This window comes from Penaeus monodon, unplaced genomic scaffold (genome assembly GCF_015228065.2).
Source record: "Penaeus monodon isolate SGIC_2016 unplaced genomic scaffold, NSTDA_Pmon_1 PmonScaffold_3227, whole genome shotgun sequence".
NCBI lineage: Eukaryota > Metazoa > Arthropoda > Malacostraca > Decapoda > Penaeidae > Penaeus > Penaeus monodon.
In genome coordinates this window covers 17,501-25,866 of record NW_023657930.1, presented here as the reverse complement: position 1 = coordinate 25,866, position 8,366 = coordinate 17,501, and the positions used below count along the sequence as shown (strand labels likewise).

Sequence of the window (8,366 nt, the reverse complement as noted above, 5' to 3'; positions counted from 1 at the left end):
GAGAGAGGAGAGAAGAGAGAGAGAGAGAGAGAGAGAGAGAGAGAGAGAGATGATAGATGGATATATAGTGAGAGAGAGACAGGGGGGGGGGAGAGAGAGAGAGAGAGAGAGAGAGAGAGAGAGAGAGAGAGAGAGAGAGAGAGAGAGTGGAGAGAGAGAGAGGAGAGAGCGGAGAGAAAGAGAGAGGAGAGGGAGGGGGGAGAGAGAGAGTGGGGGGGGCAGTAGCAGGAGGCTCCTCGGGCTGAAGAACTTAGACCTCTTCTTCTGTCTGTCGTGGACGAGACACAGCTTCCTCCTGATGAGCAAGCCTGTCGTTAAATTGCTGCGTCTGTGCCTTTATTTCACTAAGCTCGGTAGACAAGGCCTCGATTTTGTCAAGGATTATGGCTAGCACGGTAACCTCTCCCTCCATGGTTCTCACAGCTTCCTGTACTTCCTGATTTGAGCCGCCCACGACTATGGGGAGCTGATCGACAGAGATAGACAAACCTGCTACCGGAGAACGGTCACGGGAACTAGGGTGGCTGGAAGATCGTAAATTCCTACGAATTCCCGTGTTCTTGCCTTTGGGCATTCTGCATACAATGCGCCACCAGCACAATCAAGAAGCACTCAAGCACTATTCACAAAACTTTTGCAATGTTCGTTAATCACCTGTTTTAAAATGCTCACTGCACTGATAAAAAAACACTGCTTAGGCACTTTTCTCTTCAATGTCCCTGCACCCTTTAACACATCACTGTATCACTTCAAGAAAAATCACTGCACTAGTAGACTGACTACACTTTCAACAAAGTCACTGCACCTTTCACAAAGGCACTGTACTGCACAAAAAAACACTATTACACACAAGTCACTGTATGACCCAGGGAGCTGCTGAATTAGAATTACAGACATAAAAGAGAAACATACAGTGTCCCTAACACTAACGAGAGCCACTAAACAATCCTAGCTGGGCGAGCGGGTATTTAGACACATAAATCTAACTCTGCAAGAGAAGAGAATTATGCTGTAAGAAAAGGCCACGCTCTTGAAAACTACACCTTTATGATATCACTGAAAAAAGAAAGGACACAGAATACATAACAAAGTGGCTCTCCTAAGACTCCCGCAGGAGATATAATGTTCGTGCATGATATAGCCTGACAGGAAGTAACTGAATGTGTCGGACGTTCTCAGCCTACAAGGAACTTCATAATTTTCTCCTGATCGATGCTCATTAAAGGTACATCTCACCACTAGCCACCAAATTGTAAGGATGGTTGTTGGTCCGCAACGAGGAGCCCGACATTAACCCCAGCCTCATGAACGAGCTGAAGCCTCTCGTGAAGCGAGAACGGCTTAGGGACGCAAATAAGGGTCCCGTTAACTCCCCTGAACAACTTGATACAGATCCTGGGCCTGTAAAATGGTAGCGGGCAGTGACCCAGGATCCTACGCAGGCTTGACATGTACCCTGAGGGGAGTTATACGAGCTGAAGTCCTTGTGGCTCAGTCTGTCATTTAAAATACGACAAATAAAAACTTGAAAGACACTGAAAAGATAAAACTGCTTAAGGCACAAAATGTAAAAACAAGAACACATATTAAATTACGTTCATTTACTAAAATACAGAAAAAGAAACTTACCTTAACTTACTAAAAAAAAATAAATAAATAAAATACTAATTACTAAACTTAAAAAGGGGACTGAAGGTTAAAAGAAACGAAGTGGGAAGAGCCGAATCCTGAAGGACGTCGGCGTAAAATACATCTAAAGCACTTAAAACGATGGAAACATAATAAAGCAAAACATAAAAGACAACGTCTAGCAAATGACTAGGCAAGCAACGGGAAGTCTGCTCAGTACAACCTTTGTTCCGGTGACGTCTCAGGCTGAAGTAAATTCAGAGGGGGTGACACAAACACAGTTTGAGATAGATCTCTCCTTTATTGTTTCACGGTTCCGTATTTATACACGGACGTCGAATGACATTGCTGACGTCACTGCCTTCATTTTCATAAATTCCAATAATAAACATAAATGAAATATGAAAAATACATGACATGTACAAAATTAAATGAGAATGATAAAAAAAAAAGTTAAAAGGTTAAGAGTGTGCATATATAGTTGTATAAATATATATATATATATATTAGATAAATATATATAGATAATATATATATATATATTTTATATATATATAAATATAATACAACATTATATTATATAATATATAATATATATATATTACATATATATATATTTATAATATTATAACATATAAAGATACATAAATATACATATATATTACATATATATAGTAGTTTATATATGTATTATAAAATATATGTAAGTATAATATATACTATATATAACTTTCTAAAAGTATAATATATATATATTTTTAAAATATATAAAATATATAAATATATATTAATATAATATGTAGTATGTGTGCGTATAATTAAAAATATATAATATAAATATATATAATAATATTAAATATTTTATTTTTTTATAATATAATTATAATAAATATATAGAATAAATATAAATATTATATATATATTTACATATAAAAAAATAGGAAAAATAGATACAATTAAAACATAAAATATATTTTATACGTAGGTTATAAAAAAATATAGTAAGTAACAATTTTATACAATAATACCCCTTAAAATATTTATGGGTGGTGTGTGTGGTGTGGGAAAAATTATAAATAAAAATATTTATATATAAATATTATATATATTTTTTATATATAACATATAAAATATACGTATATATATATACATGAATACGATATGCTACAAAATGGAATATATAAAATATGTGTTTTAAAATAATATATTATATTATAAAAATTATATATAAATATAATATATATATATAATTTATTTATAATATATATTAACCACACACACACCCACACCCACATAAATAATTTTAAAAATATATATTTTATATATTATATATATATATATTATATATAATATGCAGCATGGCGCTTCCTTCAAAAAATTTCCCAGCCTGCCCGCCGCAGCCTTGGCCTCCCCACCGACGCTGTCACAATTTATTTTCCTGTCCTTTATCCCCCAGCCCCAATTCCTTGGCTTCGGTTTTTTTTTGCTCCCGCCCCACCCCTTCCCTCCATCGATATTTTCACCCCTTTGACCTTTTTTTAATATTTTCCTCTCACGGGAAAAACTCTTTGCCTGATTTCCTCACCCGTGGTTTTTCATCCCGGCCCTCGAATCCTCCTTATCCAAACCCCTTTTCCATTCCCAGGAGTTACCGTGGGGCCCCTTTTCAAAGCCTGCGAGGGGGGGACGTCACCATTCTGCTTCGAAAAGGGAACTCGGTGGGGGGCCTCGACTCCCTTTTCCCTGCAAAAAGGCCCCAGGTTTTGTTGGATGACGCCTTCCTATGCCCCCCTGACCATGACCCCCGTAAACGCATTGTGCCCTACTTTCCACGTCGCCTGAAAGAGAAGCAGCTTTTTTTCCGGTGGCGAACCTTATCAGAGGTTCGAGTCATCAACCCTCGACCCCCCCTTTTTCTAGGGGGTTCCTAAAACCCATAAGCGGCCGTGCCTCTGCCCCATTTTTCCTCCGGGGATCTGCGACGCCCCACCAGCTTGGCTGGCGAAATCCTCACTATCCTTTTTGGACCTTCTCTCTGCTCACCTTCGCCACTCCAGGACTTCACTCCCGAGTTCGTGGAATATCCCCGGCGATCATGATGAACTTGGACGTTGACCCTGTTCACCAAGGTTCCGCTGGAGTCCTGTTTCCCCAGAGGGGGACTCCCCCAGGGGATCCTCGTTCCGTCTGCCCCCCGACTTTTTTCCTCAGCTGATTCGTCTGTTTGGGATCTAATTTCCTTTTCCCTTGAAAAGGGCGCTTCTACCCAGACTTTGGGGCGTTGCATGGGCCCCCCCCTCTCTCCATCCTGGAAAATCTGTTCGGGAATTTTCGAGTCTGGCTTTTTCCCTTTCCCCATCTCCCTTCGCCCTTTTCGGTTGGTGGGGTATGTCGACGAGTCTTGTCCTGGCCCTCATGCCCCTGCCCTTTTCCCCGGATTTCTGATGCAGCTGAACTCTCTCCCCTTTCCCCCCGTTTTCAAAGGGGAAAAGGGAGGTTTGAAAAAAAGTCCCTTTCTTGGACACCTAGCCCACGCTTGTGCCCACTTTCCTCCATATACGGGAAAGCCTAGCATAGTGGAGACAACACTTTTTTCTCCCCCCCCTTCCATGTTAAGAGGGGTGTTGCCACCCGCTATTTCTTCCGCCCTCGCATCTGTGACCTCAGTCCGGATGGAGGACGTTTCTTAGTCACTCGTTCCCCAAAAATAGGCTACCCAACAGTCTGAGGCCGCTTTATCTAGGGACGGCGTACCTTCTCCAAACTCTCCTCCAAAGAGCTCCTTACTGCCCTCCTCAGCCCCCCTTCATGAGGAATCTTCTCCCCCCCGTCGCCTTTCCCCTCTCCTGCGGCTGACTTTCACCAGGTGAACACTCTCCCCCTTCTTTCACTCAAAGGGTTTACACCATGCTGTTCCTTGGCCTCCTTGCAAGCAGTTTTTGGCAAAAAAAGGGCCCCAGTCTATCAAGCATCTCTTAAAAATAAGTACGCGTACCAGGGGACACAACAAAAGCCCTCTTTTCCACCATGGGACACTGGCCTCAGAGGGTGGTCAGCGACGCGGATTGTCTTTCCTTTCCCCTGATGTCCACTCCCCCAGACTGGGGAATCTTCCCTTATTAAGCGTGCCTAAATTTTAACTTGAACAGGGCTTTCCCTGCGATAGTCTCCTTTCTTCCAATATCCCCCGCCCTTTTCCCGTATGCCGGCCCCCGGTGCACAGTCCCCCGATCCCCCGACCGAGTGACCCCCCTCGCTTCCGTCGTCTGTCCCACCTGCCCGTGTTCCCGTTTCCCCTCTCTCGCTTTATCTCCCTCCCCTCCCTTTCCCCCTTCGAACGAGGATGGAAAAAAGGTGGATTCGAAAAATGTACTCATTTTCAATAAATCTAGTATTTGCACACACACACATAAAGGCTATATATAAATAATTATTATTATATAATAATATAATTTATATATAATATATATATTAATATAAAACATCATATACACGTGTTTTTATATGTTAAAAATATATATATATATAATATATATATATATTTTTAATATTAATGATTTTATACATATTTGTCAATCTATTATAGTATTTAGCTATGTGTACAATGTATTTTTTTAAATATGTATGTAATTTATAAAAATTTAATATATATAATATTCATATATAATAATTATAAAAATATACATATATATAAATTGAGAGAGGACACATACAGAGAGAAAAGGGAGTATACATGAATATGTATTATAATAATATATAATATTTATATATATAAAATAATATATATATACATATATTACACATTTTAAATGTTATAATATTTTTATATATATTATTTTATATATATATTTATATAATATTATATATTATATATAATTTTTTGTATTTATATACAAAATTTTTAATCTACTATAGTATTTAGTATGTGTGCATATGATTTTTGTAAATATGAGTATATATATAAAATTTTATATTATTAAAAAATATATAAATTTAGAGGAGACACATACGAGAGAAAAAGTGGATATACGCAATTTTGTACATATTATATAATTATAAAATTTTAAAATATATTATATAATTTTTATAATATACTATATAATGTTAATATAAAACACACACCAACACACACACCACACTAATATTTATTATATATATATATATATAATATATATATATATATAATATATATAATATTAATATACACCACATTTATACGAACATTATATATATTTATATATAAAATTTTAAATATATATTAATTATTTTAAAAAATAATTTAATTATATATATTTGTATATATATATATATATATATATTTTATATATAAAATATATATATTATATATATATAAATATATGTAGACATATATAATATATATATACAAACATATATGAATATATATATATAATTATATATATATTATATATTATATATATATTACATATGGTGTGTGTGTGTGTGTGTGGTGAAGTTGAACACACACCACGCCACACACACACACACACACACACACACCACCCCACCCCAAAACAAAATATAATATTATATATATATTATATATAAATTTTATATATATATTATTATTTTTATATAAAATTAGGTTTCGTTAAGTTTTCCCAAAAGCAAGGCTACCTTTCGTTTAGGTTTTAGGTTAGGGTTTGGTTAAGCTTGGTTTTGGTTCGATTTTTGGGTTTGGTTTTAGTTAGGGTTTTTATTTTGGGTTTAAAGGTTTGGGTTAGGTTGGTTTAGTTAGGTTTGGTTTAGGTTGGTTTGGGTTTTGGGGAGGTTAGGGTTTAGGTTAGGTTTAGGTTTTGGTGTAGGGTTTGTTTAGGTTTGTTTTAGGTAAGGTTTTTGGTTTTGGGTTTTGGTTAGTTAGGTTTGGTTTTAAATTTGGTTTTGGTGGTTTTTGGTTAGGTTTAAGGGTTTGGTTTTTGGTTGGGGTTTTGGGTTTGGTTTAGATTAGGAAAAAAGGTTAGGTTTTGGTTTGGGTTTTGGTTAGGTTAGGTAAGGTTAGGTTAGGTCTAGGTTAGGTTTAGTTAGGTTTAGGTTTGGTTTTGGTTAGGGTGGTTGGTTTTTGTTTAGGTTAGATTAGGTTTTGGTTAGGTTTTGTTTGGTTTGGTTTGTTTAGTTTTGGTTAGCTTTAGGTTTGGGTTTGTTTGGTTTAGGTTAATTTAGGGTTTAGGTTCGGTTTGGGGAGTTTAAGAGGTTTAGTTTAGTTCAGGGTGGTTTAGGGGTTTGGTTTAGGTGATTGGTTAGGTTTGGTTTGGGGTTTGTTAGGTTTAGTTAGGTTAAGGTTTGGTTTGGGTTTGGGTTTTTGGTAAGTTAGGTTAGGTTTTGGTTTTTGCTTAGCTTAGTTTAGGGTTTGGTAAAGTTAGGTTTTTGGGTTTGGTTGGTTTGGTTTTGTTTAGGTTAGGGAGCTTTAGGGTTTGGTCAGGTTGGTTGGTTTGGGTTTAGGGTTTGGTTTTTGGGATGTTTGTTATGTTAAAGTGCTTAGGTAGGCGGGGGGTTTTGGGTTAGATTCGAAAATTATTTCGTTAAAAAGATGACCAAACCATACTCACGAACCCAGGAGACATAACTAAAAACAATAACACTTTTTATTTTTTATTAATTTTATATATATTATTAATATAATATATATATAAAAATATATAATACATACATCATATAGGAATTTTTATTTTATATACAATGGAGAGAAATTTAAAAAATATAATAATAAATAAATAAAATAATATAATTTAAATACCACACACATACACACACACACCCAAAAGACACCACAACACACACACCAAAACACACACAACACACCACAATATATTATAATATATTATATTATATTATTATTTAAATTTCTATATATATAAAAGTTTAATTATATTAAATTTAATTTTATTTTTAAATTTTTAATCCCTTTTTATATATTATAATATAAAATTATTTATTTATATTTTTTTATATTATATATATATAAATTTTTCTATATATAATTATTAATTTTAAATATAACAATGTTGGGGGTGTGGTGATATATATAATTATAGGATTATGTATTACATATGTATAATATGTATGTATATTATATTATAATATGTATATATATGTAGAATAGTAATATATGTAAGTAATATATGTTTATATATAGTATAGTATGTTATATTGTATTTTATTATAGAAGTATATAAATGTTATAATAGATATTATGTATGTATACGTAGTATAGTATTTTTTTGTGGTCTCTAGCGTTGTGAGATGTGTTTGGTGGATCTTTTAACGAAATGACTTAACGTAATCTCACTAAACTACCCGAGCCTAAACCCAAAGTACTTAACCTAACATAAAAAAAACCTAACCTTACCAAAAACCCAAGCAAAACCCAAACTAAAAAACCCAACCAAACCTACCCTAAAAACAACTAAAGCTAACCTAAAAACCAACCTAAAAACCCAAAAAAAAACCACCTAAAATAAACCCAAAACTAACCTAAACCTAACCCAACCTTACCTAACCAAACCAAACCTTTTAACCCCAAACCCAAACCTAATTAAACCTAAACCTAACCTAAAACCTAACCTAAACCCAACCAACCTAAACCTAACCTAAACATAAACCTAACCTAACCCAACCCACAACTAACCTAATCCTAAACCTAAACCCAACCTAAACCTTGCCTAACGCTTTTGGTGTGTGTGGGTCTGTGTTTTTGGGGGTCTGTGGTGTGTTTGTGTGTA

The 8,366-nt window shown here is 34.9% G+C and overlaps 1 long non-coding RNA gene across 1 annotated transcript in view; it reads left to right on the top strand.

The window, feature by feature from the left end:
* The first annotated feature begins 102 nt into the window (after positions 1–102).
* LOC119570585 overlaps positions 103–8,366 on the top strand; it is a 23,188-nt gene continuing 14,924 nt past the window's right edge. The window contains exon 1 of the long non-coding RNA XR_005228435.1: positions 103–146. This is a non-coding gene — a long non-coding RNA (uncharacterized LOC119570585). The remainder of the gene's footprint in view (positions 147–8,366) is intronic.